Below are 13,607 nucleotides of genomic sequence, written 5' to 3'. Positions count from 1 at the left end.
GGGGGTGGAGGGTAGTCCATTTAGCGTGCAATCGACTCGGGATACTTATAAGATACTACCATGATTTTTTCCGATTTTTCGGTCCAAAAATAAATTTGGCCAGAAACCGGCCTTACCGACCCTCCTCCTTTAAAAAGATTTTTTATTTATTATCTTACGCTCACAAGTACTTTTCCTTCGAGGACAAGAATGACGAATGAAGACACTGGCCGGTATGCTGAACTTTTAATACAATATGAAGTGTTTCTCCCACCAAAAAAAGTTAAAATTAGAAGAACCTTCGATTTAATTTTCGCGATACGTATCCAGGGATTCCCCGTCTCGTCAGAAGTATCGTCTGACCGTGAAGAGTATTGGAGACCGTCATGGTAAAGATAAGCGGAAGTTCTCAAGTAAAAAAATTAAAGAATTAAAGAATCAAAGAATATCGCATTGAAAAAGTTGTTCTTTTATTTTACGTTTATTTCATTTCTTATCCGATTTATGCGTTTACAACAACAAATTTAATTAAATGTACAATAGAATACAAAAGAATTTAAAATTTCACCTAATAGAAAAAATAAAGATTAAAAACGAATATCGGTTTAATGGCCTCCAAAAATTAATACTGCACACGTAAATATTTTGATGAATACACAAAAATTAAATAATATTTACTGGTGCACTTGTTTAGATTTACATAGTTGGATTTTTCTTGATTGTATGATTTATCTAAATTTTTAGGAACATTTTGCTAGATTTGGCAACGACTTACAGGATTTCAAAATGCTCATTTTGCCAATAGAAACTTTTAACTTTGAATCCTAAATATTTAATGACTCTTTCCTTAACATAATTTCGACGTAGGCTGATTCGGCATGAAAATTTCTAAACTTTCAAATCATTTTACTCAGAAAGTCGTAGATTCAGTTTCTGTGCAGATATTTTTCAAGGATGAATTGCATATTTTAAAAAGGCCTTCAAAAATCCATTTAATAATTTTTATAGGACACACAACAATTTACACAAAATTTCTTCAAACCATTTTTTTAAAGAGCTCCTCGTTTTTAATTTATTTATCCAAATTGATACGCAATAATCAAAAATTCCCATGTTACGCCAAAAGACACGAGATACGTAAAAAGACTGAAAGAGGACTTGTAGGATATTTTTTTTCAACAATGTTAAGTCAGACTGGCGTTTTACATTGAAAGTTAACAGTATTCAACAAAAACTATTATAATTGAAAAAATGTTTAAACTCTTTTAACTATTTTGGATTGTGTTTGATTTGCGCCAAAAAGTATTAGTATTTTTAAGGATGTACACTACGTACAATCAATGTCAAAAGTCGTCAGTATGTAAAATTTTTTGTAAAATCGACAACAATATATCTGTTATCGATTGATGCAAATTTTGATGAAGGCTTCTAATCGCACTTCAGAAAAAATAATTCAGCTTAAAATTGTTTATTTAACAGTAGTTATTTAGAGTTTCACTTTTTGCTGTTTCTTCAGGGAAAAGTTAAAATTCTTATTTAATCCTATAATGGTCAAGGCCTCACTTTATTCTTCCAATGATTCTCTAAAATCGTATTTGTGTGGTGTATATTTATATTTAAACTATTATTGATTCTAACAATGAGGCAGAATACGTCAAGTGTTCCCACATAAAATTAATTTTTTTTGATCGGGTTTAAACTTGGCTGTAATATCGTCCTAGTGGACCTACATTAATCCACCAAACATTCACGTAAGTGCAACTTTTTTTAGGGTGATCCGATTGGACTTTTATTCAAGTGTTTTCGAAAGCTCTTGTCGTGTACTTTAAAAATATTATAATGGTATATTTGAAAAAAAATTTTTTGAAAATCAAAATTGAAATTGATTTTAAAAAAAAAATATATTAAAAAAATTTGTTTTCTATTGCAAAAAATAGCTTTTTTGATACTCTTCAAATGCATACAGAATAAAAAGTGAGACGCAAATGTTTTCTTAGTCAAATTTAGATTTTCACAAACATTCTGAATACAAAAGAAAATGTGTGAGATGAAATATATAACATAATTTATATATTTCTGTGTAGATTATCATCTTAAAAAAGTTCAATATAATTTTAGGGCACGTTAGACTTGACAGTATTCTTGCCCGATTTGCTCAATTTAACCAAGAAAAAATTTGCAGCCCACTTTTTATTCTACATGATTTCAAAGAGTATAAAAAACTATTTTTTTAATGGAAAGAGACAATTTTTTGAAATATTTTTTTTTCAAAAAGTCAATTTTGATTTTCAAACAAAAAAATATAATTTGTTTTATATATCATTGTAACATTCTTAAATTACATGAAAAGAGCTTTCCAAAACACTATAATAAACGTCCAATTCGCCCCTGTATATTGACAACCGGTTGATAAATATACCTATAGTTTGGTGGATTAATGTAGGCCCACTTGGACTATATTCCAAACAAGTTTCAACCCGATTAAAAAAATTATTTTTAGGTGGGAACACTTGACGTATTCTGTCCTAATAATAATGCATAATTCCCTAATTATAAAAAAAAAATCTAACCAAATAGAATTATAGAGATTCATTCAAAGAATATTATTCATTTAGAAAGTAAAATCTAAAATTCAAATAACTTCTAAAAAATAAGCTATTTTGACCTCAATCATTTTTTCTAAGTTATACGTGGGAGCCTCCGCAGAGATTTGCAGAACTGAATAACAGATCTTTTTTTATCGATTCTATAAAACATTTTAAAAATTGACGACTTTTGAGATTGATTATTCATGGACGCATCCTTAGGTACATTAACAGTTTTCGAGAAAATCTGACACAATACAAAATTATAAATCTTATTTAAATTATCATAAAGTTTGCTTAGAAGTACCTAGTATCGATGTAAGATGTCACGCTGATTTAAAATTATTTAAAAATTATCAATCTTCTTTGAAATCTCATGATTTTAAAATAACCATGTCAATGTTCGAATAAAAATACTAAAAAATAAGAAATTCTTTCAACTTTTAAATTTCAATATTTTTAACAAAAAAACTTGATTTAAATAGAATAATTTTTTATTTAAAAATATATTTTTTGTGCGGGAAACACACAAACATTAACAACAGATGTTGATAATTTGTAAATTCCTTAAAAATATAATAATGTTTTATTAATTCCAATCAATTTCAACAAAAAACACTAACATAATCTAAAATTCTTAAAAGATTCAAAATCTTGTTCGTACATTAATGATTGTTGTTTAAAAATTCCAATTTTCAATGTCAAATTCTAACGTTACCAAAAAATGTTAAATAATTCTGAAACTTCTTTGAAATCTAAAAATTTTGAAGTAAAAATTTCAATCTGTGACGAAAAGATTGAACACTATCCGAAATCGTTCAAAATTATACATTTTATTAATTGAAACCAAAATTGTTGCAATTAAATCTGTTTCTTTTTTATTTCAAAATAGCCATTTCAGATGAAACACAGCAACATAACCTAAATTTGTTCAAAAATTGACAATTTTTTCGAAATCTATTCATTTTTCATGCTATATACAAATAATTTTCAACAAAAAACAATAACACAACGTAACAAGAAATTTGGTTTAAAACGGTAGAAAGCGGTAATAAACTCAAATATATAAATTTCTGAAACCTTTTTACTGTTTAAAATCTAAAAAATGTTAAATCACAATAACCATTTACGATATAAAACACTAACATAACCTAAAATTGTTGATAATTGATAATCTTGATGATTTTAGATTATGAATGCAGATTTTCGATGAATTTACATTAAAATTCTTTTGTAAAATTCTAATTTTCAGAGAGAAGCACGAAGAGAAGCACTAACATATAAAACTATTGTTTCTTCATGTTAATACAGGTTTTCGTGTGGATTGAATACCTCTGCAGCAAAAAGAATAACTTCAGCTTTACGGTGGTTAGGATTTTTTCAATATTTATCCTCGTCATTTTGGTTAAAATATTTACCATAGATTGAGATTTGATCTTTTCTGTTCACCGTCATTATAAAATGAATAAAATCTATATTTTTTATTTTTTATAAAGAAATTAATAAGAGCAAGTAAAGCTTTCTCTGAAGTAGCAATATGCACATATGCGTGATAATCCGGAAAATGTTCGTTTAAATCAAATTTTTGACTTCATACATAACAAATAGATTTTGTTTAATTTAAATAAAATTTAAGTTAGGCCTAGACGCGAGCATAAACGTATCAAGAAAATAAATTTTTCAATGCAAACCAAAATTCCTTTAGTGCATTCTTAAAATCTTTGGACGGAATTTGTACGATTTTCAAATAAAAATTCTTTAATTTTTGACTCTGTGCAAGTTATGAAAAAAACATTAGATTGATACTGATGGTAGTATGGCATTAAAATCAAAATAGCACGTTTTTCTCTGAAATGTAAATTGTTGTATTTAACAACCATTCGTGTACTGAACATTACTGTAAACTGTTAAAACTGAGTTTTGTTTTAAATTCATAATTTTTAAAGAATAGAGACGAGGCCTTATTTGAGTAACAAAAGCCTATTATTTAACCCCTGAATTAAAATAATCGTTATTTTTCTTTTAGAGATCACATCATTCCACTCATCTATTTAAACGCAGATATGATCTGTGCATGTCATTGACACAAAATGACACCAAGTTTTATAAGCATCAAGTACGAGGCCATATCTATTTGTCAGACTTTCACACACAAAATTTTGTCTCATAATCAGTACATCAAGGACTTATGAATAATAAAGTCAGGGGATACTACTTTTTTCTTACATAAGAATGCCAAATCAAATTATGCATGTCCTTAGATTATCTTTTGCTTTCTAGTTTCTTGACTAAGATCCTCCTCCACTATTCTTATGTTAGAATTTATGAGAACATTAAGGAAAATAAATCGAGGTCTCTTGTTTACTATAAATAAAAGTAAAGTTTATTCTCCGCTAGCAGTAAATGCACACGTGCGAAACTCACATTTACTACTAATTGAATTGAAGATATTTCAAAACAAACAATTTTGGATTTGGCAACATGTTAAAGAAGGGATACTGTAAAAAAAAAAATTAAAGGCAATTGAACTTTTACCACTTCACAATAAAAGCGTTTATAATTGGATAGTTTGAAAATTAAAGTGTACGAAACTGAAAAAAAAATCATTAAGAATCAATTAATATTGAAAATTTTTAGATTAGAGTTTTTAAAAAATGGGAACATAAAAATAGATTGATTTCAGATTACAATTTCAAAAATAGGACGATTTCAAAATTAAATATTTTTAGATCCGAGTTTTTACATTTGTATCATTGGAAACTCAAATAATAAATTGAAATTTTAATGTTTCTAATTAAAAGCGTTCAACAGTCCATCATTTTAAATTGAAAGCTTCTGAATTTAAATAATTTTCAAATCGAAGTGATTAAAATATGGCAATTTTAATTTTTAAACTAAACTGACTATTTTGAAGTCAATTATTAATATTTAAAATTAGATTATCCCAAAAAAACTTTAAACATAAAAAGTCATTTTGAATTGAAAACGTCAAAAATAAAAGTCTACTACTGAACGTTGAAAATGAAACCAATTCGAAGTTTATTCAAAATTGAACAAATCTAGGCACCAAAAATTGTGACGGTAAAACATTTTTATTCTCCATCCCTTTGAAATTTTAATTATTTTAAGTAAATAACTTAAATCGTTCACAAATTTTAACTTTGTCAATATGTTAATTATACTATTGAAATTTTAACGGTTCGAATTAAAAACAAATTTTTTTTCTTATGAGAGTATGAAATGTACAATACTTTGGAACATTGTCAAATAAAGAACAATTCATTTTTCAATACCTTTTTTTCATAATCTTCTAATTTTTAAGGTTTGAATTTGATAAATAATTGTCTTGACTTTTCATTGTTTTGAATTTATTCTAGAGAATATTTAGATCTTAATTTTTCTTTAATTTTATATAATATTTCAATATAAAATTTTGCACATTTGAAAGATTTGATATTGAAATTATCTTGACATTTGTGATATTTGAATTTTAAACTACAAAATGGGGAATTTTGAAATTGGGAATCTCCAAAAATTAAGAAATTTCAAACCAAATTTTTTTTCAATTTAAGATATTGAAGCAATAAGACTTGAGTCCCAAGGTCTCAATAATAAATAGTTTGAAAACAACGCATGCAAAAATATAATAATTTTAAAAGTACAAAATTTAAAAATTTTCTAATATTGAATATTGAAAATGACAGTGATTTCTTGTTGCAAAGAAATCTCATTTTTTAGTTTAGACAAATCTTACCATTCAATTTGAATGTAACCTAATACTACATTATGTTATAATTATTCAAATATATTTATCATATATTTAAACATTCGGTAATTTCAACTTAAAGTTTAATTATTCTAAAAACTTAGATCATTTAATTCTTCGTAATTGGAAACTTTAGAAATTAACTGCATTCAACCTTGGAGCGTTTGAAATTGAATCATTCTTTAATTAAAATCTAGAAACTAACTGGTGGAAAGTAAATAATTTTTAAATTATGACGTACGATTTTAAAAATTAAATCATTTTATTTTAAGGTTTAAAATTAAATTGTATTTTAAATTAACTTCTGTCACATTCGCATGAAAACGAGGTCAATAAATCAATAAACTTATTATTCTTGAATTCCTTTATGGAAAAAAGTGAATAAAACAGTCGAAAACAATACAAATATCGAAATTACACATTTTTGGGATAATCTATTTTTTAGCGGATTAATAATAACTTCATAATCGGAAATTATTTTTTGAAAATTGTGGTATGAAATAAATAAAGAATATGTATAATGTTCTCATTTGTTCGAAGAAATTAAATGCACTCTCAAGCCAACATCTGTTACTTTTTCGTTTTAAACACTGCGATTGATGTCATATTGTTTAAACAAACTTGCACATATTTCTGTCACATATTTTCCACTTGAAATATTAAAAATTTTAATATTTCTATTCTTTTCATTCTTAATAAATAATAATATTTCTAAGCTGAAAATGCAATACAAAGCTGTCTTTTAGTTTTTGAAGCTTGTTTTCACTTGAAGGCTAGTTTCATTCAAGGTCCATTAAGATAAAGACGAAATTGCTTGACACACGCATTACCAATTCTTTTTATCGTCAGGAACAACAATGGATTATAGAGGTCGAGATTACAGTTGAAAAAAATGTTAGAGTTGATTTTTTTCCATAAAAAAGCCGAAATATATGTGCATATATCAATTTTACATTTACTTTCCTCATACGAACATTTGTGTAGACGAAGTGTCGAAAATATCTGTTTTCTCTGTGTGTCGTTGAAGAATAATGACTTTCTGGAAAATCATAGGTGTGTTTTTTAAAAACATGCGAATTTACCGTTTCGTTAAGAATTCGCGTTTCATTAAATATATCTTCAGAGTATTCCATTGAATTTACGATAAAATTTGTAATCCTACACTACCTAAAGAAATGTGCCCGGGAAGCATGCACATTCTCATGACGTACTGCGCGCGCGGCTCACATTTGGAATTCTTGAATAAAACCTTATCAAAAAGATTTCTTTTAGATCGCAGTATTTATATGCGTCTTCATATTCTGGATTTTCTCCTTAATTAAGCATAATTAAAGATACAGTTTCTCAAAGTTCTGTCGGTTTTGAGGTACACATTTGCATCGTGACACTCGCGCTGAACGCACGATTTTTGACGGTCATTTGTAAATGTATATTTTCTAAAACACCTTAAAATAAATAAATAAACTACAATACTTTTTCAGACATTATTCTCCATCTCACACTTTTATGTTAATAATAGGATTTTGGTTTTCGTATTATTTTTTATGGATAAAGCGAAATATCCTAAAAGGCGTCTTTTAGATTTTTACGTATCTCGCGCCTTTTGGCGTAATATTACATTATCACAAACTTGTATCTCTTTTTTGGTGAATAACTTGTATATCAATTTCTTTTCATTCCTTTTTTCGTTTTTCCAAAAATTTTCATTTTTATTTTTAATGTCTTTTTTATGATAAAAAACAAAACTGCATCTCCTATCAGAAAGTGATTCATAACAAATTTCGATCTCTTTTTCGGGTAAACAATGTTTCTAGAATAATTTTTTTGTAACTTATGACGTTTTTAGACGAATTTTATATCTTTTTATATTGTCAATGTTATTTTTCACGAATAAAACAAAAAGCACGCGTCCTATCAAGAAGTGATTATTAACGAATTTGTAGATCTTTTTTGAGATCACGATTTTTGTTAATTCATCTTTTTTCATATCCTGCATAGTTTGCCTACAAAATGGAATTTTCTATTTTTCATTATTTTTTGTGCTATCAAAATTTTCGATTTTTCAAGAAAATCCAAAAATTTGTTATGATAATCTTGTAGGGCTTTCAAAAATCAATGATTTTCTTCTATTTACTTTTTTCATATCTTGCGTTGTTTATCTTAAAATTTCGATTTTCGTTTGATTTAAAAAATTGTTTCCAAAACTGTAATAATTTCCAAAATGCGCACATTTTTTGAATTTGCATCCAAAATGGCTGGTTAACGAACTTGTTCTTTCTTTTAGGTTCTGATAGCTTTCACACCGGAAATCGTCTTTTTCGTCATAAATTGGTATCTTTTAAGAAAAATGCAACAGCTTGATTGTCTCTATTTTTTATAAAAATATTATATAATAATTCTAGATTGAGAATGTGACTATTCATTAAATATTATAAATATTGTTCTTCCGTGTCTTTTTGATTGGAAAATGGATCCATTTTTGTAAAAATTTCATCTCTTTTGTTTTAAAATGCAACTATTTCTTTTCTTTTGCTGAAAATTAATTACAATCAAAACCTTCTTTGGTAAAAATATCAACTATCACGTGTTTCCTTGAAAAATCATTACTTGTGGTTGCAAATTACACTGCTTGCTTGAAAGTTAAAATAATTGGTTAAAAAAGTTTTTTTGAAAATCATCATTTTAGTTGATAATGCATCCTTTTGTTTGGAAATTCAACACTGTTTTTAAAATATATTTTTCATGGGTTTAAAATTCAACTATTACTTTTACTGTAATAACTAGAAATTGTTTCTGGGTTGAAAATTCAAATATTTGTTTAAAATAAGCATCTTTTTTTGGATTAAATTTTACTGTATTCAATTTAAATTTTCTTTTGGTGAAAATATGAAGCATTCAATTTTTTGTTGATAATACATATTTTTTCTTGAAAATTGAAGTACTTGGTTGCTTCTTATTTCAATATGAAAATGTTTGTTTGCTGTATCAACTAATTACATATTTTGTTGAGAATTCATCTTTTTTGTTTGTTGCGAATTGAAAACTTTAGTGGGAAATGCGTTGTTTGATAAAAAATTAATTTTTAGACGGAAAAAACAACTATTTAATTTTTGGCTGGAAATTTATCTTGTAAAGTTCAAAATCCAACTGAATTGGTTGAAGGTGAATCTGTTTTTGTTCAGGATGCAACTATTTCTTGAATATTTGACTATTTGTTTGAAAGCTGAACTATTTTTATAAAAATGTATTTAGCTTGGTTGAAGATTCATCGTTTAAAATATCGATTTCAAACAATTATCAAAAATATTGCCCTTACCTATATTTTCTATTATTTTCAATATTAGATAATATAAAATTTAAAGATTATCTAATAATATTAATTTTATATTTTAATTTAAAAATTGCGTGAGACAATGAAATAATAATTGCGCACATAACACACGTGCTTGTTTTTTTTTAGTTATTATACTCTTATTATCTCTTATTTAATAACTCTTATTTACTCTTGCATCAATAAATTAATACGGTCAGGGTCGTCTTTTGAGCAGGTAAAACACGTGTAAAAAGAAGAGAGGCCAAAATATAGACTGGGAATGATCGTATAAATTCTGTGTGCGAATCATAAAGTACATAACTTAATTATACATTCGTTGGTACATTGCAGATAATACGAAGGTATTGCCAAAACACGTTATTTAAAATTCCTTATGAAAATTTAAATGAGATTTTTGAAGTGAATTACCTCAAAAAGAAATTTCGTGCATTAAAACGATATTTTAGGAATGATATTTATAATTATAATTGTTTTAAAGAATTCAAAATTTTAAACTTATTCAAATATGTCTGTGTTTTTATTTCCTTCGTCTGCGATATTTACTTCCAAGGAAAAGATATTTATTTAAAACCTTGTAGAATGTCTTCATAGCCGAAAGATAAAATATGTTTGACCTTATTCAACTGTTTCTTTGTCTTGGCATATTTACATTTTAGAAAATTATATATTTCCTTGTTCGTGAAATAATCAAATGTTTTGGACTAACTCTCAAGGAAAAAATGACTTTTTACATTTTATTTGTAAAGAGATAAGATCCAGTATTAAAATATGTCAAGATAAGGCAGGAATAATTATATTATTTTTCAAAATTAGAATAAATACTCAAAACAGATGTAAATTTGCGTTATATAATAAAGTGGTCCAGACAATAACATAACATAACCACTTGCATTTATCAAAATGATTGTTAGTAATTTAAAAAATGAACGAACGTAATAAAGTTAATTAGTCACAGTTCTCTTATCAACACAGCCTCTTATTGTTCTTTCAATTCTGATTATAAACTATATACTCTCATCTAATAATGAGCGTTTCGAGTGTTACAATATGATGAATTGGACTTGAAATTGGAAAATACTATTCATTTATTATTTCTTTAATAAATGCAATATGTCTCAAAATATTGTCGGTTTAACCTAAAAGAATGTCATATTTCTCAGATAATAAGAAATACACAATTCTATATGTTAAAAGATAATGAAATTATGTGATAAAATCCTTTTAATTTACTCTTTCATAGATATCCATTTTTTCTTCTTCCTTAAACGATTGAATGATAATAATAAATGTTTTCAAATAATCAACGGGTTTTTTCTTTTATGTAAGAATTATCGAGAATTATGAGTAATTCGTGTCATTTCTGGAAAGAAATGTTCGATAGTCAATGGTATAAATAGAAATGAAACCTTGAATTATTAATTGGAAAATTTAACGGCAAAACATGCTTTTTTGTGCCCCGTCCAAGCGGAAAACTTTTATCAATAATAAAGAAAATTGTCGAAAAAATAGCTGCGATAAAGACAAATCAGTGCTGACTTTATAAAATTCTATAATCATGTAACATAGCATTGAATATTTAATAATTTCATAAGGTTTTATCAATGTTTTCTTGAGATTATTAATATTCAATTTCTTAACAAGTAAATAGTTTTAATTTGATATTTTATCAGAGTTACAACTTAATTAAAAGGGATATCCTATAAAAAGAAACTACCAATTTTGTTATGCTCGTGACCTGTTTGTTAAATAGAAAATAAACTATTGCCCTAATAATAAGTGCGTTCTCGTTTTTCCAGTCGATTTTATATTCTTTCTCAACTTTATAATGCAAAGAAAATTATATGCATTTCTATACATATGTTTCTTGCTCACATGTTTAGTTAAGAAAGCGTCTTACTGAAATTGACGCAAACTTGAAACTCGTAAAAAAAAACATTGTTTTGTACTAAATATGCAGGAGCGTAACATAAATTTTCAAAGGATTTCGTATTATAATTGCAATAATAATACTGAAATATAAACTTGCGGGTTAATTAAGTAATTCTTTATTTTTAGTTCATTCATAAAAAAAATACCAAGTTTTTAGTGTCTATCACTTTTGAAATCAGAATAAATTTATGTGATGTACAGTAAAATAATTTTTTAATTTATCTTTCGTAGCCTAATTATTTTTAAATAATAAGGCTAATAAAGAAGTCTTAGTACTATTTAAAAATTACAAATAGTTTTGAATAAGAACAACTCATTTGTTAAAGCAAGTTTTAAAAAATTGGACTTTCATATTTACATTTTTTTAAATCTTCCCGCTCGTATTTTAAATTGTCGGATATTTATTCTTTTCGCGTGGAATACTTGAATGAAACTTTTAAGCTGCTCCAAGCTCTGTAGGCTTTAAGGTAAAAATAGGATTTTTTTTCTTATTATTTTTCATGGACAGAACAAAATATCTTCTTTTAGATTTTTTACGTATCTCACATTTTTGGCGTAATATTGAAATTTCGTTTTTTGGCTCAAAATTTAAATTTTCGACTTTTTTCGTAATATTTGCGATTCTTCAATTCTTTGTTCCATTTTTTTCTTATTTTACGCAGCACCGTTTGATTCGAAATTTGATTTTCTGAATGTTACTTTAGATAAATAAATAGGGATTTTCAAATGCTATCATTGCTCTTTGCATTTTTTTTCTTCATTTGCGTCGTTTTGTTCGAAATGTGAATGTAGTGGTGCGAATTTTCGGACAATTCTAATACATTCTTAATCATAAATGATGAAAATGTAATAAATTATAACGAATTTTTATCTCTTTTTTGGCGAAACAACGTTTTTCCATCCATTTTTTCGTACCTTTTGTCGTTTTTCCACAAATGTTTAATTTTTATTTTTAATGTCATTTTTTATGATTAAAACCAAAACTATGATTCCTATCAAGAAGTGATCAGTAACAAAATCGACGATATTTTTTGGGATCTCAATTTTTTTTGTTCATCTTTTATCTATCTTGCATTGTTTAATCACAAAATCGAATTTTTCAGTATTTTTTGTGCGAAGAAAATTGGAATTTTCGATTTTTCAAGAAAATTCAAAAAGTTGTTAGAATAATCTGGTAAATCTTTAAAAATTCGATTTGATTTTTTCATTTTTTCAAGATTTATCGTGTTTACGGGCGGACGGACGAATAGACACACAGAAGCTATCGCCAAAACTTGATTTTGGGCTTCAGGGGTTTTCAAAACGTGGAGATCCGTTGAAAAACTGAGGTTTGAAATTTCTGACAATTCTAATACTTTCTCAATCATAAATGATGAGGAGGTAAAAAGATTCTTTAATAGTTTAAATTTAATCATTTGTTTACTGATTGCTTTTCAAAAAGCATTTTTTAAAGTTTTTTCTAAATACTGTAAAACGGGGTAAAGACACACGATATTTTCCATTTCAGAATATGATATTGCTTTCTTTGAATACAAAATGGGTGTCCCGCTTTGCCCCCCATATCACGACTAGCCCCGTTTGACTGGAACTAGACGTTACATGATTTTTCGATGGATATTACAGAATTAAACTTGAAACACGTAGGCATGGAGAATGTAAATATTGCATTCAAGACTACATTTAAGGAAATTTACCATTTTTACGATTTATTTCATTTTGACAAAATCTTCAAAAACGTTTTTTCTTTTTACAGTGTAATAAATTAATGTGAATTAAGGCGGGTAAATCGATCTTTCACTATAAAAAAAAATCTTCGTACGCATACTGTTAATAATTTCAGCCCCCATTATCAAAGTTTTGAATACTTGTTTTTTAGGTCCATCCTAAAATAGCATTGCAGCGTCACGCCAGACTATAATCGTGACTTTGATCTCATTCGTTTGCTTTTTTGTGTACTTTTTTATTTATAATTACATTCTGCTTTGATATGAGTAGTTTTCTAAGAAAAATTAAG

General features: G+C 26.6%; 1 protein-coding gene across 16 annotated transcripts in view; it reads right to left on the bottom strand.

The window, feature by feature from the left end:
• Positions 1-13,607, bottom strand: part of LOC117171735 (alaserpin-like) — a 114,008-nt gene that overhangs the window by 99,534 nt on the left and 867 nt on the right. The window lies entirely within an intron of this gene.

This window comes from Belonocnema kinseyi, chromosome 4 (assembly GCF_010883055.1).
Source record: "Belonocnema kinseyi isolate 2016_QV_RU_SX_M_011 chromosome 4, B_treatae_v1, whole genome shotgun sequence".
NCBI classification, from domain to species: Eukaryota; Metazoa; Arthropoda; class Insecta; order Hymenoptera; family Cynipidae; genus Belonocnema; species Belonocnema kinseyi.
The sequence above is the reverse complement of the archived record's forward strand: the minus strand, read 5'-3'. Positions and strand labels throughout refer to the sequence as shown.